The sequence below is a fragment of the Oncorhynchus gorbuscha genome, unplaced genomic scaffold (genome assembly GCF_021184085.1).
Source record: "Oncorhynchus gorbuscha isolate QuinsamMale2020 ecotype Even-year unplaced genomic scaffold, OgorEven_v1.0 Un_scaffold_872, whole genome shotgun sequence".
Taxonomy (NCBI): domain Eukaryota; kingdom Metazoa; phylum Chordata; class Actinopteri; order Salmoniformes; family Salmonidae; genus Oncorhynchus; species Oncorhynchus gorbuscha.
The window spans coordinates 248,649-276,148 of record NW_025745855.1 but is presented as its reverse complement, the minus strand read 5'-3'; the positions used below and the strand labels follow the sequence as shown (position 1 = coordinate 276,148).

The window sequence follows — 27,500 nt, the reverse complement described above, 5'->3', positions numbered from 1 at the left end:
GGTCTATATCATATAGAATCACACTGGGAGAGGACTGGTCTATATCATATAGAATCACACTGGGAGAGGACTGGTCTATATCAACCCAGTCATATAGAATCCCACTGGGAGAGGACTGGTCTATATCATATAGAATCCCACTGGGAGAGGACTGGTCTATATCAACCCAGTCATATAGAATCCCACTGGGAGAGGACTGGTCTATATCAACCCAGTCATATAGAATCACACTGGGAGAGGACTGGTCTATATCATATAGAATCCCACTGGGAGAGGACTGGTCTATATCATATAGAATCACACTGGGAGAGGACTGGTCTATATCATATAGAATCACACTGGGAGAGGACTGGTCTATATCATATAGAATCACACTGGGAGAGGACTGGTCTATATCATATAGAATAACACTGGAGAGGACCACAGCACGGGTGAACGGATGATCTCTGCCTGTGTTTTTCTCACCAAGAAGCATGGAGGAGGAGGTGTGATGGTGTGAGGGTGCTTTGCTGTTGACACTGTCTGTGATTTATTCAAAATTCAAGTCACACTTAACCAGCATGGCTACCACAGCATTTTGCAGTGATATGCCATCCCATCTGGTTTGGGCTTAGTGGGACTATCATTTGTTTTTCAACAGGACACAGCTCCAGGCTGTGTAAGGGCTATTTGACCAAGAGGGAGAGTGATGGAGTGCTGCATCAGATGACCTGGCCTCCACAATCACCCGACCTCAACCCAATTGAGATGTTTTGGGATGAGTCGGACCCCAGAATGAAGGAAAAGCAGCCAACAAGTGCTCACCTTATTTGGGACCTCCTTCAAGACTTTTGGAAAAGCATTCCAGGTGAAGCTGGTTGAGAGAATGCCAAGAGTCTGCAAAGCTGTCATCAAGGCAAAGGATGGCTACTTTGAACAATCTCAAATATAAAATATATTCTGATTTGTTTAACACTTTTTTGGTTACCACATGATTCCATACGTGTTATGTCATAGTGTTGATGTCTTCACTATTATTCTACAATGTAGAAAATAGTAAAATTAAAGAAAAACCCTTGAATGAGTAGGTGTGTCCAAACTATTGACTGGTACTGTACGTCTTGGCTAAATTCCAGACCTGTCCCCATACCATCCTGCTACAAAGCAGGAAATGCAAACTTGGAGTATATTTGAGGTTTAAAAAGACTTCTAAAGTTTGTGATTTCCATTTATAAATTTCAGACGTATCAACCGCTACATAAATGTCCATGAATAATAATCCACATAATTATGTGACATTTCCTTTTCCTGCAGGATTTATTTCCTGCTGAGGCAAACTGGCGTAAATTAGGATCCTACATCTGTACGTACGGTGACTACATTTGAGAGAAGCACATGTAGTTGAAAAATCAGCAGAACCAAACCATGATGACAACATCCAGCAACATCTGACCTGTTCAACCATCAGCAGAACCAAAACATGATGACAACATCTGACCTGTTCAACCTTCAGCAGAACCAAACCATGATGACAACATCTGACCTGTTCAACCATCAGCAGAACCAAACCGTGATGACAACATCCAGCAACATCTGACCTGTTCAACCATCAGCAGAACCAAACCGTGATGACAACATCCAGCAACATCTGACCTGTTCAACCTTCAGCAGAACCAAACCGTGATGACAACATCCAGCAACATCTGACCTGTTCAACCTTCAGCAGAACCAAACCGTGATGACAACATCTGAACGGTCTCTTTAATCCCAACATCTGAACGGTCTCTTTAATCCCAACATCTGAACGGTCTCTTTAATCCCAACATCTGAACGGTCTCTTTAATCCCAACATCTGAACGGTCTCTTTAATCCCAACATCTGAACGGTCTCTTTAATCCCAACATCTGAACGGTCTCTTTAATCCCAACATCTGAACGGTCTCTTTAATCCCAACATCTGAACGGTCTCTTTAATCCCAACATCTGAACCGTCTCTTTAATCCCAACATCTGAACGGTCTCTTTAATCCCAACTGAACGGTCTCTTTAATCCCAACATCTGAACGGTCTCTTTAATCCCAACAACTGAACGGTCTCTTTAATCCCAACTGAACGGTCTCTTTAATACCAACAACTGAACGGTCTCTTTAATCCCAACATCTGAACGGTCTCTTTAATCCCAACATCTGAACGGTCTCTTTAATCCCAACATCTGAACCGTCTCTTTAATCCCAACATCTGAACGGTCTCTTTAATACCAACAACTGAACGGTCTCTTTAATCCCAACATCTGAACGGTCTCTTTAATCCCAACATCTGAACGGTCTCTTTAATCCCAACATCTGAACGGTCTCTTTAATCCCAACATCTGAACGGTCTCTTTAATCCCAACATCTGAACGGTCTCTTTAATCCCAACGGTCTCTTTAATCCCAACATCTGAACGGTCTCTTTAATCCCAACAACTGAACAGTCTCTTTAATCCCAACTGAACGGTCTCTTTAATACCAACAACTGAACGGTCTCTTTAATCCCAACATCTGAACGGTCTCTTTAATCCCAACATCTGAACGGTCTCTTTAATCCCAACATCTGAACGGTCTCTTTAATACCAACATCTGAACCGTCTCTTTAATCCCAACATCTGAACGGTCTCTTTAATCAATAATGATGTCTCTGTTGTGTTCTGGCAGAAACTCCAACATGCTCAGTCTCCTAGCAACAGTGTTCTCAGCCCGTATCAAGATGATCTCCCTGATGCAACACACAGAAACACACACACACACACACACACACACACACACACACACACACACACACACACACACACACACACACACACACACACACACACACACACACACACACACACACACACACACACACACACACACACACACACACACACACACACACTATGAGCTACCATAGAGGACCTCCTATACCATGACAGACCCTGAGAACAGTCACCCAGCATGGTTCCATACCATGTGTCACTGTAAGAGGAGAACTCTTTCATCTCTCTCTATATATAGTATCTCTGTCCCTCTATCTAGTATCTCTCTCTATATATAGTATCTCTCTCCCTCTATCTAGTATCTCTCTCTATATAGTATCTCTCTCCCTCTATCTAGATATCTCTCTCTATATATAGTATCTCTGTCCCTCTATCTAGATATATCTCTATATATATAGTATCTCTCTCCCTCTATCTAGATATCTCTCTATATATAGTATCTCTCTATATATAGTATCTCTCTCCCTCTATCTAGATATCTCTCTATATATATAGTATCTCTCTCCCTCTATCTACATATCTCTCTATATATAGTATCTCTCTCCCTCTATCTACATATCTCTCTATATATAGTATCTCTCTCTCTATATAGTATCTGTCTCCCTCTATCTAGATATCTCTCTATATATAGTATCTCCCTCTATATATAGTATCTCTCTCTATATATAGTATCTCTCTATATATATAGTATCTCTCTCCCTCTATCTAGATATCTCTATATATATATATTAGCTCTCTGCCACTGTCTAGATATCTCTCTCTGTATATATAGTATCTCTCTCCCTGTCTCTGTTCCCTGTTTCAGTTATTCTACTAACAGATCACCTGTCTGTCTCTTCCTCCTCGAAGGGCGGTGTGTTTTATGTCCCTATAATACACGGTATAATATGAATGATAATAATATAAAGTTCATTATTTAATTTCCATCTTCTTATACGTTTGAGCTGCTTTTAAAAGACAACAGTCGAAATGAAAATCATTTTAGGACTGATGGCTTTGGGGTAAAACTAAACGAGCAGGTGTGTTTTACCAAGGGAACTACTGTAGTTTATCTAGTAAACTAGCAAGTGTGTTTGTTTGGTTACTAAGGCAACTACCGTAGTTTATCTAGTAGACTAGCAAGTGTGTTTGGTTACCAAGGCAACTACCGTAGTTTATCTAGTAGACTAGCAAGTGTGTTTGGTTACCAAGGCAACTACCGTAGTTTATCTAGTAGACTAGCAAGTGTGTTTGGTTACCAAGGCAACTACCGTAGTTTATCTAGTAGACTAGCAAGTGTGTTTGTTTGGTTACCAAGGCAACTACCGTAGTTTATCTAGTAGACTAGCAAGTGTGTTTTTTTGGTTACCAAGGCAACTACCGTAGTTTATCTAGTAGACTAGCAAGTGTGTTTTGTTGGTTACCAAGGCAACTACCGTAGTTTATCTAGTAGACTAGCAAGCGTGTTTGTTTGGTTACCAAGGCAACTACCATAGTTTATCTAGTAAACTAGCAAGCGTGTTTGTTTGGTTACCAAGGCAACTACCATAGTTTATCTAGTAGACTAGCTAGCGACTTCAGTGGATGTTTGAACAAATTTCTACCAGCAAATGAACACGTTTCTACCAGCAAATGAACACGTTTCTACCAGCAAATGAACACGTTTCTACCAGCAAATGAACACGTTTCTACCAGCAAATGAACACGTTTCTACCAGCAAATGAACACGTTTCTACCAGCAAATGAACACGTTTCTACCAGCAAATGAACACGTTTCTACCAGCAAATGAACAGAGAGAGAGAGAGAGACAGAGAGAGAAAGAGAGAGACAGAGAGACAGAGAGACAGAGAGACAGAGAGACAGAGAGAGACAGAGAGAGACAGAGACAACAATAGCAGTATTGTACAGTAGCTACTGTCTGATCCTCTCCACTCTCCCCTCCCCTCTCTGCTCCCCTCATCCCTCCCCCTCTCCTTCACTCTCATTCCTCCTGTCCTGGCAGTAGAGATACAGACTGGGGGGGGGGGGGGGGTTGAGAAGAGGGATGATACCACCAGTGTAATCTGACCTCTGACCTCTAACCAGTGAGGTTAGAGCTAAAGCTAAAACTGGCGAGTGTAGAGAGTATAGAGATATTGTTATCCACGTCGGCATCAACGATGTTAGGGTGAAACAGTCAGAGGTTACCAAGCGCAACATAGCTTCAGTGTGTAAATCAGCTAGAAAGACGTGTCGGCATCGAGTAATTGTCCCTGACCCCCTCCCAGTTAGGGGGAGTGATGAGCTCTACAGCAGAGTCTCACAACTCAATCGCTGGTTGAAAACTGTTTTCTGCCCCTCCCAAAACATAGAATTTGTAGATAATTGGCCCTCTTTCTGGGACTCACCCACAAACAGGACCAAGCCTGACCTGTTGAGGAGTGACTGAGTCCATCCTAGCTGGAGGGGTGCTCTCATCTTATCTACCAACATAGACAGGGCTCTAACTCCACAATGAGACAGGGTTCAGGCTGTTAGCCAGCCTGCCAGCTTAGTGGAGTCTGCCACTAGCACAGTCAGTGTAGTCAGCTCATCTATCACCATTGAGACCGTGTCTGTGCCTCAACCTAGGTTGGGCAAAACTAAACATGGTGGTGTTTGCCTTAGCAATCTCACTGGAATAAAGACCTCATCTATTCCTGTCATTATTGAAAGAGATCGTGATACCTCACATCTCAAAATAGGGCTACTTAATGTTAGATCCCTTACTTCCAAGGCAGTTATAGTCAATGAACTAATCACTGATCATAATCTTGATGTGATTGGCCTGACTGAAACATGGCTTAAGCCTGATGAATTTACTGTGTTAAATGAGGCCTCACCTCCTGGCTACACTAGTGACCATATCCCCTGTGCATCCCGCAAAGGCGGAGGTTTTGCTAACATTTACGATAGCAAATTTCAATGAGCTTCTAGTCATGAAGCCTACTCAATCACTTTTATAGCTACTGTTTACAGGCCTCCTGGGCCATATACAGCGTTTCTCACTGAGTTCCCTGAATCTTTGGTGACTTTAATATTCACGTGGAAAAGTCCACAGACCCACTCCAAAAGGCTTTCGGAGCCATCATCGACTCAGTGGGTTTTGTCCAACATGTCTCTGGACCCACTCACTGCCACAGTCATACGCTGGACCTACAACAAACAATCTGCTCAGACCCCAACCAGGGAGCATCAAAAGCCATGCTATAAATTCACAGACAACACAAAGATTCTCTGCCTACCCAAGGACGTCAGTGTAACGTCTCTCTTCTATCTCCTCCTCTGACGAAGAGGTGGAACAAGGATTGGACCAAAATGCAGCGTGATGATATTTTAATGAAGGAAAAATTATACATACAGAAACGACAAAAAATAACTAAATGAAATAACGAAAACCGAAACAGCCCTATCTGGTGCAAACACAAAGACAGGAACAATCACCCACGAAATACTCACAGAATATGGCTGCCTAAATATGGTTCCCAATCAGAGACAACGATAATCACCTGACTCTGATTGAGAACCGCCTCAGGCAGCGATAGACTACGTAGACACCCCACAAAACCCCTAAGACAAAAACACACCACCCAGTCACACCCTGGCCTGACCAAATAAATAAAGAAAACACAAAATACTAAGACCAAGGCGTGACAGTCAGAGGACAAAAATCAGTTAACCTCCTGAGGAACTCAATTTAACCCTGTGCAATACCCTAGATACAGTTGCACCCCTCCCTAAAAACTTTTTTTTAAAAACATTAAGAAACTAGCTCCCTGGTATACAGAAAATACCAGAGCTCTGAAGCAAGCGTCCAGAAAATGAGAACGGAAATGGCGCCACACCAAACTGGAAGTCTTCCAACTAGCTTGGAAAGACAGTACCGTGCAGTACCGAAGAGCCCTTACTGATGCTCGATCATCCTATTTTTTCTAACTTAATTGAGGAAAATAAGAACAATCCAAAATGTATTTTTGATACTGTCGCAAAGCTAACTAAAAAGCAGCATTCCCCAAGAGAGGATGGCTTTCACTTCAGCAGTAATAAATTCATGAACTTCTTTGAGGAAAAGATCATGATCATTAGAAAGCAAATTACGGACTCCTCTTTAAATCTGCGTATTCCTTCAAAGCTCAGTTGTCCTGAGTCTGCACAACTCTGCCAGGACCTAGGATCAAGAGAGACGCTCAAGTGTTTTAGTACGATATCTCTTGACACAATGATGAAAATAATCATGGCCTCTAAACCTTCAAGCTGCAGACTGGACCCTATTCCAACTAAACTACTGAAAGAGCTGCTTCCTGTGCTTGGCCCTCCTATGTTGAACATAATAAATGGCTCTCTATCCACTGGATGTGTACCAAACTCACTAAAAGTGGCAGTAATAAAGCCTCTCTTGAAAAAGCCAAACCTTGACCCAGAAAATATAAAAAACTATCGGCCTATATCGAATCTTCCATTCCTCTCAAAAATGTTAGAAAAGGCTGTTGCGCAGCAACTCACTGCCTTCCTGAAGACAAACAATGTATACGAAACGCTTCAGTCGTGTTGTGGGCTATATTCGACCTTGTCTCAGGATGGTAAGTTGGTGGTTGAAGATATCCCTCTAGTGGTGTGGGGGCTGTGCTTTGGCAAAGTGGGTGGGGTTATATCCTTCCTGTTTGGCCCTGTCCGTTGGTATCATCGGATGGGGCCACAGTGTCTCCTGACACCTGTCTCAGCCTCCAGTATTTAGGGTCAGTTTGTTATATCTGGAGTACTTCTCCGTCTTATCTGGTGTCCTGTGTGAATTTAAGTATGCTCTCTCTAAATCTCTCTTTCTCTCTTTCTTTCTCTCTCTCAGAGGACCTGAGCCGTAGGGCCATGCCTCAGGACTACCTGACATGGTGACTCCTTGCCGTCCCCAGTCCATCTGGCTGAGCTGCTGCTCCAGTTTCAACTGTTCTGCCTTATTATTATTCGACCATGCTGGTCATCTATGAACATTTGAACATCTTGGCCATGTCCTGTTATAATCTCCACCCGGCACAGCCGGAAGAGGACTGGCCACCCCTCATAGCCTGGTTCCTCTCTAGGTTTCTTCCTAGGGTTTGGCCTTTCTAGGGAGTTTTTCCTAGCCAACGTACTTCAACACCTGCATTGCTTGCTGTTTGGGGGTTTTAGGCTGGGTTTCTGTACAGCACTCTGAGATGTCAGCTGACGTACGAATGGCTATATAAATACACTTGATTTGATTTGAAATTTGATTTATATAATAACCCACTAGCCTGTTTTAGCATCAGGCGCTAGCTAGCTATATAATAACCTACTAGCCAGTCGAAGCATCAAGCACTACCTAGCTTTCTAATAACCCACTAGATAGCTATATAATAACCTAATAGCCTGTCATAGAATCAGGCGCTAGCTAGCTATATAATAACCTACTAGCCTGCTGTAGCATCATGCTTTAGCTAGCTATATAATAAACTACTAGCCTAGCTATATAATAACCTACTAGCCTAGCTATATAATAACCTACTAGCCTGTCATAGCAACAGGCGCTAGCTAGCTATATAATAACCTACTAGCCTGTCGTAGCATCATGCTTTAGCTAGCTATATAATAACCTACTAGCCTAGCTATTTAATAACCTACTAGCCTAGCTATATAATAACCTACCAGCCTGTCATAGCATCAGGCACTAACTACTTATATAATGACCTACTAGCCTGTCATAGCATCAGGCGCTAGCTATATAATAACCTACTAGCCTAGCTATATAATAACCTACTAGCCTGTCATAGCATCAGGCACTAAATAGTTATATAATGACCTACTAGCCTGTCATAGCATCAGGCGCTAAATAGTTATATAATGACCTACTAGCCTGTCATAGCATCAGGCGCTAAATAGTTATATAATGACCTACTAGCCTGTCATAGCATCAGGCGCTAAATAGTTATATAATGACCTACTAGCCTGTCATAGCATCAGGCGCTAAATAGTTATATAATGACCTACTAGCCTGTCATAGCATCAGGCGCTAAATAGTTATATAATGACCTACTAGCCTGTCATAGCATCAGGCGCTAGCTATATAATAACCTACTAGCCTAGTTATATAATGACCTACTAGCCTGTCATAGCATCAGGCGCTAAATAGTTATATAATGACCTACTAGCCTGTCATAGCATCAGGCGCTAGCTATATAATAACCTACTAGCCTAGCTATATAATAACCTACTAGCCTAGCTATATAATAACCTACTAGCCTAGCTATATAATAACCTACCAGCGTGTCATAGCATCAGGCGCTAGCTATATAATAACCCACTAACCTGTCTAGCTACACAAGCTACTCTGTGTGACCAGGCTTCCTTCTCTCTGATCTCCCCTCTCCTTTGTGAATGTGCAGTGGGGTGGATACACTGTGTGTGTGTGTGTGTGTGTGTGTGTGTGTGTGTGTGTGTGTGTGTGTGTGTGTGTGTGTGTGTGTGTGTGTGTGTGTGTGTGTGTGTGTGTGTGTGTGTGTGTGTGTGTGTGTGTGTGTGTGTGTGTGTGTGTGTGTGTGTGACTGTTCAGTGGTGTGGATATTCATCCATTCCATCAGTTCAAAGCACTGAGCCTCATACAGCAGAATGGAGAGAGAGATAGAGGGGGGGGAGAGGGAGATAGGGGGGGAGAGAGAGAGGGAGAGGGAGAGAGAGAGAGAGAGAGGGAGATAGGGGGGGGAGAGAGAGGGGGGGAGGGGGAGAGAGAGGGGGGGAGAGAGAGAGGGAGAGGGAGAGAGACAGAGAGAGAGAGACAGAGAGAGAGACAGAGAGAGAGACAGAGAGACAGAGAGACCGAGAGAGAGAGAGACAGAGAGACAGAGACAGAGAGCGAGAGCGAGAGTGAGAGTGAGAGCGAGAGCGAGAGAGAGAGAGAGAGAGAGAGAGGACCTTTTGCCACAAGAAGAGGGCAAACAGTGAAGAACAAACACCATTGTAAATAAAAAACCCTGAATATTTTATTTAAATATTTGTACATCGTTACAACACTGTATATAGACATAATATAACATTTGAAATGTCTCTATTCCTTTGAAACTTCTGTGAGTGTAATGTTTACTGTTAATTTTTTATTGTTTATTTCAGTTTTGTTTATTGTCTAATTCAGTTGCTTTGGCAACGTTAACACATGTTTCCCATTGACAATAAAGCCCCTTGAATTGAATTGAATTGAATTGAGAGACAGAGCCTATATCCCCCCACTAGAATCCCCATACTTTAATGAAGACAGCTTCTCCATCCTGGAGGGGGAACTCAATCCTTTCCAGGCCCAGGGACATGTACTAGAACCGGACAAGAACCTGACACCCTCAGCACACAGGGGGACAAACACCTGCCTGGAGGTGACAGCATTCCCTCCCCCATATGCCCCTCCAAGGCACAACTATGACAACATAACCAACAAAAACGGGTCACAACTCCTGCAGCTCTGTCGCACGCTGGGTCTGTACATAGTCAACGGTAGGCTTCGAGGGGACTCCTATGGTTGGTACACCTATAGCTCATCTCTTGGCAGTAGTACTGTAGACTACTTTATCACTGACCTCAACCCAGAGTCTCTGTGTCCACAGTCAGCCCACTGACACCCCTATCAGACCACAGCAAAATCACAGTCTACTTAATTAAACAGAGCAATACTCAACCATAAGGCATCAAAGCCAAAGGAACTGAGTAACATTAAGAAATGCTGTAGATGGAAGGAATGTAGTGTGGAAACCAACCAAAAAACAATTAGGCAACAACAAAATCAATCCCTTCTAGACAATTTCCTGGACAAATCATTCCACAGTAATAGTGAAGGTGTAAACTTGGCTCTCTCTCTCTCTGTCTCTCTTCCTGTCTCCCCCTTGCAAGCCCCTAACTGTCTCAACACTGTCTCTGACTGGCAGCAGCCTGTGTCCAGATGGTACCAGATGTGTGTGTGTGTGTGTGTGTGTGTGTGTGTGTGTGTGTGTGTGTGTGTGTGTGTGTGTGTGTGTGTGTGTGTGTGTGTGTGTGTGTGTGTGTGTGTGTGTGTGTGTGTGTGTGTGTGTGTGTGTGAGACAGACAGGTATACATGTCTCACACACACACACACACACACACACACACACACACACACACACACACACACACACACACACACACTGTTAACAACAGATTAGTGTAAAGTTTAGGAGAATTGAAGAGGAGAGGAGAATTGGTTTCCAGTCTATATTATCAATATCACTGGTCTATATTATCAATATCACTGGTCTATATTATCAATATCACTGGTCTATATCATCAATATCACTGGTCTATATTATCAATATCACTGGTCTATATCATCAACATCACTGGTCTATATCATCAATATCACTGGTCTATATTATCAGTATCACTGGTCTATATATCACTGGTCTATATTATCAATATCACTGGTCTATATCATCAATATCACTGGTCTATATTATCAACATCACTGGTCTATATCATCAATATCACTGGTCTATATCATCAATATCACTGGTCTATATCATCAATATCACTGGTCTATATTATCACTGGTCTATATATCACTGGTCTATATATCACTGGTCTATATATCACTGGTCTATATTATCAATATCACTGGTCTATATATCACTGGTCTATATCATCAATATCACTGGTCTATATCATCAATATCACTGGTCTATATTATCAATATCACTGGTCTATATTATCAATATCACTGGTCTATATATCACTGGTCTATATCATCAATATCACTGGTCTATATATCACTGGTCTATATCATCAATATCACTGGTCTATATTATCAATATCACTGGTCTATATCATCAATATCACTGGTCTATATTATCAATATCACTGGTCTATATCATCAATATCACTGGTCTATATATCACTGGTCTATATTATCAATATCACTGGTCTATATCATCAATATCACTGGTCTATATCATCAATATCACTGGTCTATATATCACTGGTCTATATTATCAATATCACTGGTCTATATCATCAATATCACTGGTCTATATTATCAATATCACTGGTCTATATTATCAATATCACTGGTCTATATATCACTGGTCTATATTATCAATATCACTGGTCTATATCATCAATATCACTGGTCTATATTATCAATATCACTGGTCTATATATCACTGGTCTATATCATCAATATCACTGGTCTATATATCACTGGTCTATATCATCAATATCACTGGTCTATATTATCAATATCACTGGTCTATATGATCAATATCACTGGTCTATATCATCAATATCACTGGTCTATATATCACTGGTCTATATTATCAATATCACTGGTCTATATATCACTGGTCTATATTATCAATATCACTGGTCTATATCATCAATATCACTGGTCTATATCATCAATATCACTGGTCTATATTATCAATATCACTGGTCTATATCATCAATATCACTGGTCTATATCATCAATATCACTGGTCTATATCATCAATATCACTGGTCTATATCATCAATATCACTGGTCTATATCATCAATATCACTGGTCTATATATCACTGGTCTATATCATCAATATCACTGGTCTATATCATCAATATCACTGGTCTATATCATCAATATCACTGGTCTATATCATCAATATCACTGGTCTATATTATCAATATCACTGGTCTATATATCACTGGTCTATATTATCAATATCACTGGTCTATATATCACTGGTCTATATTATCAATATCACTGGTCTATATATCACTGGTCTATATTATCAATATCACTGGTCTATATATCACTGGTCTATATCATCAATATCACTGGTCTATATCATCAATATCACTGGTCTATATATCAATATCACTGGTCTATATATCACTGGTCTATATTATCAATATCACTGGTCTATATATCACTGGTCTATATCATCAATATCACTGGTCTATATTATCAATATCACTGGTCTATATATCACTGGTCTATATCATCAATATCACTGGTCTATATCATCAATATCACTGGTCTATATCATCAATATCACTGGTCTATATCATCAATATCACTGGTCTATATATCACTGGTCTATATCATCAATATCACTGGTCTATATCATCAATATCACTGGTCTATATATCACTGGTCTATATCATCAATATCACTGGTCTATATTATCAATATCACTGGTCTATATTATCAATATCACTGGTCTATATATCACTGGTCTATATTATCAATATCACTGGTCTATATATCACTGGTCTATATCATCAATATCACTGGTCTATATCATCAATATCACTGGTCTATATCATCAATATCACTGGTCTATATTATCAATATCACTGGTCTATATTATCAATATCACTGGTTATCAATATATCATCAATATCACTGGTCTATATTATCAATATCACTGGTCTATATCATCAATATCACTGGTCTATATTATCAATATCACTGGTCTATATCATCAATATCACTGGTCTATATTATCAATATCACTGGTCTATATCATCAATATCACTGGTCTATATATCACTGGTCTATATCATCAATATCACTGGTCTATATTATCAATATCACTGGTCTATATATCACTGGTCTATATCATCAATATCACTGGTCTATATTATCAATATCACTGGTCTATATTATCAATATCACTGGTCTATATCATCAATATCACTGGTCTATATATCACTGGTCTATATCATCAATATCACTGGTCTATATTATCAATATCACTGGTCTATATTATCAATATCACTGGTCTATATATCACTGGTCTATATTATCAATATCACTGGTCTATATCATCAATATCACTGGTCTATATTATCAATATCACTGGTCTATATCATCAATATCACTGGTCTATATCATCAATATCACTGGTCTATATTATCAATATCACTGGTCTATATATCACTGGTCTATATTATCAATATCACTGGTCTATATTATCAATATCACTGGTCTATATATCACTGGTCTATATCATCAATATCACTGGTCTATATCATCAATATCACTGGTCTATATATCACTGGTCTATATTATCAATATCACTGGTCTATATTATCAATATCACTGGTCTATATATCACTGGTCTATATTATCAATATCACTGGTCTATATATCACTGGACTATATCATCAATATCACTGGTCTATATATCACTGGTCTATATTATCAATATCACTGGTCTATATATCACTGGTCTATATTATCAATATCACTGGTCTATATTATCAATATCACTGGTCTATATCATCAATATCACTGGTCTATATTATCAATATCACTGGTCTATATATCACTGGTCTATATCATCAATATCATCACTGGTCTATATTATCAATATCACTGGTCTATATCTATATCAATATCACTGGTCTATATCATCAATATCACTGGTCTATATATCACTGGTCTATATCATCAATATCACTGGTCTATATCATCAATATCACTGGTCTATATATCACTGGTCTATATTATCAATATCACTGGTCTATATATCACTGGTCTATATTATCAATATCACTGGTCTATATTATCAATATCACTGGTCTATATTATCAATATCACTGGTCTATATATCACTGGTCTATATCATCAATATCACTGGTCTATATATCACTGGTCTATATTATCAATATCACTGGTCTATATATCACTGGTCTATATCATCAATATCACTGGTCTATATCATCAATATCACTGGTCTATATATCACTGGTCTATATATCAATATCACTGGTCTATATCATCAATATCACTGGTCTATATTATCAATATCACTGGTCTATATATCACTGGTCTATATTATCAATATCACTGGTCTATATCATCAATATCACTGGTCTATATCATCAATATCACTGGTCTATATATCACTGGTCTATATTATCAATATCACTGGTCTATATCATCAATATCACTGGTCTATATTATCAATATCACTGGTCTATATCATCAATATCACTGGTCTATATATATCACTGGTCTATATCACTGGTCTATATCATCAATATCACTGGTCTATATTATCAATATCACTGGTCTATATATCAATATCACTGGTCTATATATCACTGGTCTATATATCAATATCACTGGTCTATATTATCAATATCACTGGTCTATATCATCAATATCACTGGTCTATATATCACTGGTCTATATTATCAATATCACTGGTCTATATATCATAGGTCTATATTATCAATATCACTGGTCTATATATCACTGGTCTATATCATCAATATCACTGGTCTATATTATCAATATCACTGGTCTATATCATCAATATCACTGGTCTATATCATCAATATCACTGGTCTATATTATCAATATCACTGGTCTATATATCACTGGTCTATATCATCAATATCACTGGTCTATATTATCAATATCACTGGTCTATATATCATCAATATCACTGGTCTATATCATCAATATCACTGGTCTATATCATCAATATCACTGGTCTATATTATCAATATCACTGGTCTATATATCACTGGTCTATATTATCAATATCACTGGTCTATATATCACTGGACTATATCATCAATATCACTGGTCTATATATCACTGGTCTATATTATCAATATCACTGGTCTATATTATCAATATCACTGGTCTATATATCACTGGTCTATATCATCAATATCACTGGTCTATATTATCAATATCACTGGTCTATATCATCATATATCACTGGTCTATATCATCAATATCACTGGTCTATATATCACTGGTCTATATATATCACTGGTCATATATCACTGGTCTATATCATCAATATCACTGGTCTAATATCACTGGTCTATATCATCAATATCACTGGTCTATATTATCAATATCACTGGTCTATATATCACTGGTCTATATTATCACTGGTCTATATTATCAATATCACTGGTCTATATCATCAATATCACTGGTCTATATTATCAATATCACTGGTCTATATTATCAATATCACTGGTCTATATATCACTGGTCTATATTATCAATATCACTGGTCTATATTATCAATATCACTGGTCTATATCATCAATATCACTGGTCTATATTATCAATATCACTGGTCTATATTATCAATATCACTGGTCTATATTATCAATATCACTGGTCTATATTATCAATATCACTGGTCTATATCATCAATATCACTGGTCTATATATCACTGGTCTATATATCACTGGTCTATATTATCAATATCACTGGTCTATATTATCAATATCACTGGTCTATATCATCAATATCACTGGTCTATATTATCAATATCACTGGTCTATATTATATATCATCTATATATCACTGGTCTATATCATCAATATCACTGGTCTATATATCAATATCACTCTATATCATATATCACTGGTCTATATTATCAATATCACTGGTCTATATTATCAATATCACTGGTCTATATCATCAATATCACTGGTCTATATATCACTGGTCTATATTATCAATATCACTGGTCTATATATCACTGGTCTATATTATCAATATCACTGGTCTATATATCACTGGTCTATATTATCAATATCACTGGTCTATATTATCAATATCACTGGTCTATATATCATCAATATCACTGGTCTATATATCAATATCACTGGTCTATATATCAATATCACTGGTCTATATATCACTGGTCTATATCATCAATATCACTGGTCTATATATCACTGGTCTATATCATCAATATCACTGGTCTATATCATCAATATCACTGGTCTATATCATCAATATCACTGGTATATATATCATCAATATCACTGGTCTATCAATATCACTGGTCTATATTATCAATATCACTGGTCTATATTATCAATATCACTGGTCTATATATCAATATCACTGGTCTATATTATCAATATCACTGGTCTATATATCAATATCACTGGTCTATATATCAATATCACTGGTCTATATATCAATATCACTGGTCTATATATCATCAATATCACTGGTCTATATTATCAATATCACTGGTCTATATTATCAATATCACTGGTCTATATTATCAATATCACTGGTCTATATTATCACTGGTCTATATATCACTGGTCTATATTATCAATATCACTGGTCTATATCATCAATATCACTGGTCTATATATCACTGGTCTATATCATCAATATCACTGGTCTATATCATCAATATCACTGGTCTATATTATCAATATCACTGGTCTATATCATCAATATCACTGGTCTATATTATCAATATCACTGGTCTATATCATCAATATCACTGGTCTATATTATCAATATCACTGGTCTATATCATCAATATCACTGGTCTATATCATCAATATCATCAATATCACTGGTCTATATTATCAATATCACTGGTCTATATCATCAATATCACTGGTCTATATTATCAATATCACTGGTCTATATCATCAATATCACTGGTCTATATTATCAATATCACTGGTCTATATCATCAATATCACTGGTCTATATATCACTGGTCTATATTATCAATATCACTGGTCTATATTATCAATATCACTGGTCTATATCATCAATATCACTGGTCTATATATCACTGGTCTATATTATCAATATCACTGGTCTATATATCATCAATATCATCAATATCACTGGTCTATCAATATCACTGGTCTATATCATCAATATCACTGGTCTATATTATCAATATCACTGGTCTATCAATATCACTGGTCTATATCATCAATATCATCTATATATCACTGGTCTATATTATCAATATCACTGGTCTATATATCACTGGTCTATATCATCAATATCACTGGTCTATATCATCAATATCACTGGTCTATCCATATCACTGGTCTATATCATCAATATCACTGGTCTATATTATCAATATCACTGGTCTATATATCACTGGTCTATATTATCAATATCACTGGTCTATATATCACTGGTCTATATCATCAATATCACTGGTCTATATATCACTGGTCTATATTATCAATATCACTGGTCTATATTATCAATATCACTGGTCTATATATCACTGGTCTATATCATCAATATCACTGGTCTATATATCACTGGTCTATATTATCAATATCACTGGTCTATATATCACTGGTCTATATCATCAATATCACTGGTCTATATCATCAATATCACTGGTCTATATATCACTGGTCTATATCATCAATATCACTGGTCTATATCATCAATATCACTGGTCTATATATCACTGGTCTATATCATCAATATCACTGGTCTATATTATCAATATCACTGGTCTATATATCACTGGTCTATATTATCAATATCACTGGTCTATATTATCAATATCACTGGTCTATATCATCAATATCACTGGTCTATATTATCAATATCACTGGTCTATATTATCAATATCACTGGTCTATATATCACTATCTATATTATCAATATCACTGGTCTATATTATCAATATCACTGGTCTATATATCAATATCACTGGTCTATATTATCAATATCACTGGTCTATATTATCAATATCACTGGTCTATATCATCAATATCACTGGTCTATATCATCAATATACTGGTCTATATTATCAATATCACTGGTCTATATATCACTGGTCTATATATCACTGGTCTATATTATCAATATCACTGGTCTATATTATCAATATCACTGGTCTATATCATCAATATCACTGGTCTATATTATCAATATCACTGGTCTATATTATCAATATCACTGGTCTATATATCACTGGTCTATATTATCAATATCACTGGTCTATATATCACTGGTCTATATATCACTGGTCTATATCATCAATATCACTGGTCTATATTATCAATATCACTGGTCTATATCATCAATATCACTGGTCTATATATCACTGGTCTATATTATCAATATCACTGGTCTATATATCACTGGTCTATATTATCAATATCACTGGTCTATATATCACTGGTCTATATTATCAATATCACTGGTCTATATTATCAATATCACTGGTCTATATATCACTGGTCTATATATCACTGGTCTATATCATCAATATCACTGGTCTATATCATCAATATCACTGGTCTATATATCACTGGTCTATATCATCAATATCACTGGTCTATATATCACTGGTCTATATCATCAATATCACTGGTCTATATCATCAATATCACTGGTCTATATCATCAATATCACTGGTCTATATCATCAATATCACTGGTCTATATATCACTGGTCTATATTATCAATATCACTGGTCTATATTATCAATATCACTGGTCTATATCATCAATATCACTGGTCTATATTATCAATATCACTGGTCTATATCATCAATATCACTGGTCTATATTATCAATATCACTGGTCTATATCATCAATATCACTGGTCTATATTATATATCATCATATATCACTGGTCTATATTATCAATATCACTGGTCTATATTATCAATATCACTGGTCTATATTATCAATATCACTGGTCTATATTATCACTGGTCTATATATCACTGGTCTATATTATCAATATCACTGGTCTATATCATCAATATCACTGGTCTATATATCACTGGTCTATATCATCAATATCACTGGTCTATATCATCAATATCACTGGTCTATATTATCAATATCACTGGTCTATATTATCAATATCACTGGTATATATCAATATCAATCAATATCACTGGTCTATATCATCAATATCACTGGTCTATATTATCAATATCACTGGTCTATATCATCAATATCACTGGTCTATATCATCAATATCACTGGTCTATATTATCAATATCACTGGTCTATATCATCAATATCACTGGTCTATATATCATCAATATCACTGGTCTATATCATCAATATCACTGGTCTATATTATCAATATCACTGGTCTATATATATATCACTGGTCTATATATCACTGGTCTATATTATCAATATCACTGGTCTATATTATCAATATCACTGGTCTATATCATCAATATCACTGGTCTATATATCACTGGTCTATATTATCAATATCACTGGTCTATATATCACTGGTCTATATTATCAATATCACTGGTCTATATATCACTGGTCTATATCATCAATATCACTGGTCTATATTATCAATATCACTGGTCTATATCATCAATATCACTGGTCTATATCATCAATATCACTGGTCTATATTATCAATATCACTGGTCTATATCATCAATATCACTGGTCTATATCATCAATATCACTGGTCTATATTATCAATATCACTGGTCTATATATCACTGGTCTATATCATCAATATCACTGGTCTATATTATCAATATCACTGGTCTATATATCACTGGTCTATATCATCAATATCACTGGTCTATATCATCAATATCACTGGTCTATATATCACTGGTCTATATCATCAATATCACTGGTCTATATTATCAATATCACTGGTCTATATATCACTGGTCTATATTATCAATATCACTGGTCTATATATCACTGGACTATATCATCAATATCACTGGTCTATATATCACTGGTCTATATTATCAATATCACTGGTCTATATTATCAATATCACTGGTCTATATATCACTGGTCTATATCATCAATATCACTGGTCTATATATCACTGGTCTATATTATCAATATCACTGGTCTATATATCACTGGTCTATATCATCAATATCACTGGTCTATATCATCAATATCACTGGTCTATATTATCACTGGTCTATATCATCAATATCACTGGTCTATATCATCAATATCACTGGTCTATATATCACTGGTCTATATTATCAATATCACTGGTCTATATATCACTGGTCTATATTATCAATATCACTGGTCTATATTATCAATATCACTGGTCTATATATCACTGGTCTATATATCACTGGTCTATATCATCAATATCACTGGTCTATATATCACTGGTCTATATCATCAATATCACTGGTCTATATCATCAATATCACTGGTCTATATCATCAATATCACTGGTCTATATCATCAATATCACTGGTCTATATTATCAATATCACTGGTCTATATTATCAATATCACTGGTCTATATCATCAATATCACTGGTCTATATTATCAATATCACTGGTCTATATTATCAATATCACTGGTCTATATATCACTGGTCTATATTATCAATATCACTGGTCTATATATCACTGGTCTATATCATCAATATCACTGGTCTATATTATCAATATCACTGGTCTATATCATCAATATCACTGGTCTATATATCACTGGTCTATATTATCAATATCACTGGTCTATATATCACTGGTCTATATTATCAATATCACTGGTCTATATCATCAATATCACTGGTCTATATATCACTGGTCTATATCATCAATATCACTGGTCTATATTATCAATATCACTGGTCTATATATCACTGGTCTATATTATCAATATCACTGGTCTATATCATCAATATCACTGGTCTATATATCACTGGTCTATATATCACTGGTCTATATCATCAATATCACTGGTCTATATCATCAATATCACTGGTCTATATCATCAATATCACTGGTCTATATCATCAATATCACTGGTCTATATATCACTGGTCTATATTATCAATATCACTGGTCTATATATCACTGGTCTATATCATCAATATCACTGGTCTATATTATCAATATCACTGGTCTATATATCACTGGTCTATATTATCAATATCACTGGTCTATATCATCAATATCACTGGTCTATATTATCAATATCACTGGTCTATATATCACTGGTCTATATTATCAATATCACTGGTCTATATCATCAATATCACTGGTCTATATATCACTGGTCTATATATCACTGGTCTATATTATCAATATCACTGGTCTATATTATCAATATCACTGGTCTATATCATCAATATCACTGGTCTATATTATCAATATCACTGGTCTATATTATCAATATCACTGGTCTATATATCACTGGTCTATATTATCAATATCACTGGTATTATATATCACTGGTCTATATATCACTGGTCTATATCATCAATATCACTGGTCTATATTATCAATATCACTGGTCTATATCATCAATATCACTGGTCTGGTCTATATATCACTGGTCTATATATCAATATCACTGGTCTATATTATCAATATCACTGGTCTATATATCACTGGTCTATATATCACTGGTCATATATCACTGGTCTATATTATCAATATCACTGGTCTATATCAATATCACTGGTCTATATATCACTGGTATATCACTGGTCTATATCATCAATATCACTGGTCTATATCATCAATATCACTGGTCTATATATCACTGGTCTATATCATCAATATCACTGGTCTATATATCACTGGTCTATATCATCAATATCACTGGTCTATATCATCAATATCACTGGTCTATATCATCAATATCACTGGTCTATATCATCAATATCACTGGTCTATATATCACTGGTCTACTGGTCTATATATCACTGGTCTATATTATCAATATCACTGGTCTATATTATCAATATCACTGGTCTATATTATCAATATCACTGGTCTATATTATCAATATCACTGGTCTATATCATCAATATCACTGGTCTATATTATCAATATCACTGGTCTATATCATCAATATCACTGGTCTATATATCACTGGTCTATATATCACTGGTCTATATTATCAATATCACTGGTCTATATTATCAATATCACTGGTCTATATTATCAATATCACTGGTCTATATTATCACTGGTCTATATATCACTGGTCTATATTATCAATATCACTGGTCTATATTATCAATATCACTGGTCTATATTATCAATATCACTGGTCTATATATCACTGGTCTATATATCACTGGTCTATATCATCAATATCACTGGTCTATATATCACTGGTCTATATCATCAATATCACTGGTCTATATCATCAATATCACTGGTCTATATCATCAATATCACTGGTCTATATCATCAATATCACTGGTCTATATATCACTGGTCTATATTATCAATATCACTGGTCTATATTATCAATATCACTGGTCTATATATCACTGGTCTATATTATCAATATCACTGGTCTATATTATCAATATCACTGGTCTATATTATCAATATCACTGGTCTATATATATCTGGTCTATATATCACTGGTCTATATTATCAATATCACTGGTCTATATTATCAATATCACTGGTCTATATATCACTGGTCTATATCATCAATATCACTGGTCTATATATCACTGGTCTATATATCACTGGTCTATATATCACTGGTCTATATTATCAATATCACTGGTCTATATCATCAATATCACTGGTCTATATCATCAATATCACTGGTCTATATTATCACTGGTCTATATATCACTGGTCTATATTATCAATATCACTGGTCTATATCATCAATATCACTGGTCTATATATCACTGGTCTATATTATCAATATCACTGGTCTATATTATCAATATCACTGGTCTATATTATCAATATCACTGGTCTATATTATCAATATCACTGGTCTATATATCACTGGTCTATATTATCAATATCACTGGTATTATATATCACTGGTCTATATTATCAATATCACTGGTCTATATATCACTGGTCTATATTATCAATATCACTGGTCTATATTATCAATATCACTGGTCTATATCATCAATATCACTGGTCTATATTATCAATATCACTGGTCTATATCATCAATATCACTGGTCTATATCATCAATATCACTGGTCTATATATCACTGGTCTATATTATCAATATCACTGGTCTATATATCACTGGTCTATATCATCAATATCACTGGTCTATATATCACTGGTCTATATATCACTGGTCTATATCATCAATATCACTGGTCTATATTATCAATATCACTGGTCTATATATCACTGGTCTATATCATCAATATCACTGGTCTATATTATCAATATCACTGGTCTATATCATCAATATCACTGGTCTATATCATCAATATCACTGGTCTATATTATCAATATCACTGGTCTATATCATCAATATCACTGGTCTATATCATCAATATCACTGGTCTATATCATCAATATCACTGGTCTATATTATCAATATCACTGGTCTATATTATCAATATCACTGGTCTATATCATCAATATCACTGGTCTATATTATCAATATCACTGGTCTATATCATCAATATCACTGGTCTATATATCACTGGTCTATATTATCAATATCACTGGTCTATATTATCAATATCACTGGTCTATATCATCAATATCACTGGTCTATATCATCAATAGAACTGAACAGATTAGAATAGAATATATCATCAATATCAGAATATGGTCTATATCATCAATATCAATAGTCTATAGAACAATATCACTGGTCTATATTATCAATATCAGATTTGGTCTATATTACCGAGTAGATACACTGAACAGATTAGAATAGAACAGAATATAATCAGAATAGACTAGAACAGAACAGAGTATAACAGAATATAATATAATAGAGTAGGTCATAACAGAACAGATAAGAGTAGAATAGAGTAATAAGTAGAACAGAATCAGAACAGAATAGAGTAGAACAGAACAGATTAGAGTAGAACATAATATAATAGAATAGAGTAGAACAAAACAGATTAGAGTAGAACAGAACAGAATAGAATAGAAGAGAACAGAAAATAATAGAATAGAGTAGAACAGAACAGATTTGAGTATAATAGAATAGAGTAGAACAGAACAGATTATAGTAGAACAGAACAGGTTAGAGTAGAACATAGTAGAATAGAGTAGAATAGAATAGAATAGAGTAGAATAGAATATAATAGAGTATAGCAGAACAGAGTAGAACAGAACAGATTAGAGTAGAATAGAATAGATTAGAATAGAATAGGATAGAGTAGAATATAATAGAATAGAGTAGAACAGAACAGAGTAGAACAGAACAGATTCGAGTAGAATAGAGTAGAATATAATAGAATAGAGTAGAACAGAACAGAGTAGAACAGAACAGATTAGAGTAGAACAGAATATAATAGAATAGAGTAGAACAGAATAGAGTAGAACAGAACAAATTATAGTAGAACAGAATAGAATAGAATAGAGTAGAACAGAACAGATTAGAATAGAACAGAATATAATAGAATAGAGTAGAACATAATAGAATAGAATAGAGTAGAACATAATATAATAGAATAGAGTAGAAGATAATAGAATAGAATAGAGTAGAACAGAATATAATAGAATAGAGTAGAACATAATATAATAGAATAGAGTAGAACAGAATAGAATAGAATAGAGTAGAACATAATAGAATAGAATAGAGTAGAACAGAATAGAATAGAATAGAATAGATCAGAATATAATAGAATAGAGTAGAACAGAACAGATGAGAGTAGAACAGAATATAATAGATTAGAGTAGAACAGAACAGATTAGAATAGAACAGAATATAATAGAATAGAGTAGACCAGAATAGAGTAGAACAGAACGGAACAGATTAGAGTAGAATAGAGTAGAACAGAATAGAGTAGAAGAGTAGAACAGAATAGAACAGAACAGGTTAGAGTAGAACAGAACAGAATAGGAGTAGAACAGAATAGAATAGAATAGAACAGAACAGAATAGAACAGAACAGGTTAGAGTAGAACAGAATAGAATAGAGTAGAACAGAACAGAATAGAGTAGAACAGAATAGAGTAGAACAGAACAGGTTAGAGTAGAACAGAACAGAATAGAATAGAGTAGAACAGAACAGGTTAGAGTAGAACAGAATAGAATAGAGTAGAGAACAGAATAGAGTAGAACAGAATAGAGTAGAACAGAACAGAATAGAATAGAGTAGAACCGAATAGAATAGAGTAGAACAGAATAGAGTAGAACAGAACAGGTTAGAGTAGAACAGAATAGATTAGAACAGATAGCTTTAACCAGTGTCAGGTTACATGGAGAACAGAAAGATTTTAGTAGAACAGAACAGAGTAGTAGAATAGGTGTGTGAATATAATAGAATGTGTAGAACAGAACAGAGTAGAACAGAACAGATTGAGTAGTGAGTAGTATGTGTGTGTGTGTGTGTGTGTGTGAACAGAACAGATTGTGTGAACAGAATGTGTGTGTGTGTGTGAACAGAATGTGTAGAACAGCCAAGTCTTTGAGCAACAGGGGTGACTGACTAAATGACGCTGAACCTTGACAATCAGAAGGCCGCTAGAACAGAACAGTCTGTCTGTAAAGACGATGATCAAAAATCATTACTGTCTCTCCTCCCTCTCTCCTCCTATCTCCTCCTCTCTCTGTCTCATAATAGAATCTCTTCCCTCTCTCCTAACTCTCAGATCTCTTAGAATCTCTTCCTTCAGAATCTCGCTCTAGAACAGATTCCCTAGAACAGAACAGAATCTCTCTCCTAGAACAGAATAGAACTCCTCCTTCTCTCCTCTCTCCTCCAGAACTCCTCTCCTCCTTCTCTCCTCCCTAGAATAGAATAGAACTCCTCCAGAATAGAACCTCCCAGGTTCTCCTCCCAATCTCTAGAATTCTCTCCTCCCAGAACTCTCCTAGAGTAGAACAGAATCTCCTAGAACAGAACAGGTCTAGGTAGAACAGAACTCTCCTCTCCTCCTTCTCTCCAGAACAGGTTCCTCTCCTCCAGAATAGAATCCCTTTAGAACTCCTCAGAATCTCCTAGAACTCTCCTCCTTCTCTCCTCCAGAACTCTCCTAGAATCTCCTCCCTCTCCTCCTTCTCTCCTCCCTCTCTCCTCCTTCTCTCTCAGAATGCAGTAGCGCTGGGAACGAACAGGGGAGTAGAACAGAACAGGTTAGATAGAACAATGATCAAACAGATAGCTTTACTGTGCAACCCACCCGTGTCAGGTTACTGGATGAACAGTAAGTCTTTGTCCGTGATCGGTAAGGTGTGTGTGTGTGTGTGTGTGTGTGTGTGTGTGTGTGTGTGTGTGTGTGTGTGTGTGTGTGTGTGTGTGTGTGTGTGTGTGTGTGTGTGTGTGTGTGTGTGTGTGTGTAAACAGCCCAGTCTTTGAGCAACAGGGGTGACTGACTAAATGACGCTGAACCTTGACAATCAGAAGGCCGCTTCATTGTGTGTGTGTCCGTCAGTCTGTCTGTAAAAGGCACGACTTGATCAAAAATCATTCACTGTCTCTCCTCCCTCTCTCCTCCCTCTCTCCTCTCTCCCTCTCTGTCTCTCTCTCTTCCCTCTCTCCTAACTCTCTCTCTCTCCTCCCTCTCACCTCTCTCTCTTCCTTCTCTATCTCGCTCTCTCTCTCTCCTCCCTCTCACCTCCCTCTCTCTCTCTCCTTCTTCTCTTCTCTCTCTCCTCCCCTTCTCTCTCCTCCTCTCTCCTCCCTCTCTCCTCCTCCTCTCCTCTCTCCTCCCTCTCCTCTCTCCTCCTCTCCTCCCGCTCTCTCTCCTCCCCCTCTCTCTCCTCCTTCTCTCCTCCCAATCTCTCCTCCTTCTCTCCTCCCAATCTCTCCTCCTTCTTCTCTCCTCCCTCTCTCCTCCCCTCCTCCTCTCCTCCCTCTCTCCTCCTTCTCTCTGCTGCAGTGCGCTGGGACAGGGGGCTCCCCGCGAAAAGGCCATCAATGATCAAACACTCTGCTACACACACACTGCAACCCACCCCCGCCCCCCGCCAGCCGACTGTGAAATCATGATGCACAGTAGAGTGATTCCCCCTGTTTCCGTGATCGGTAAGGTGTGTGTGTGTGTGTGTGTGTGTGTGTGTGTGT

General features: G+C 36.6%; 1 long non-coding RNA gene across 1 annotated transcript in view; it reads right to left on the bottom strand.

Annotated features, from left to right (window-relative positions):
• The window catches only part of LOC124020649, a 41,375-nt gene that overhangs the window by 11,987 nt on the left and 1,888 nt on the right, over positions 1-27,500 (bottom strand). The gene's annotated exons all lie outside the window — the stretch shown is intronic.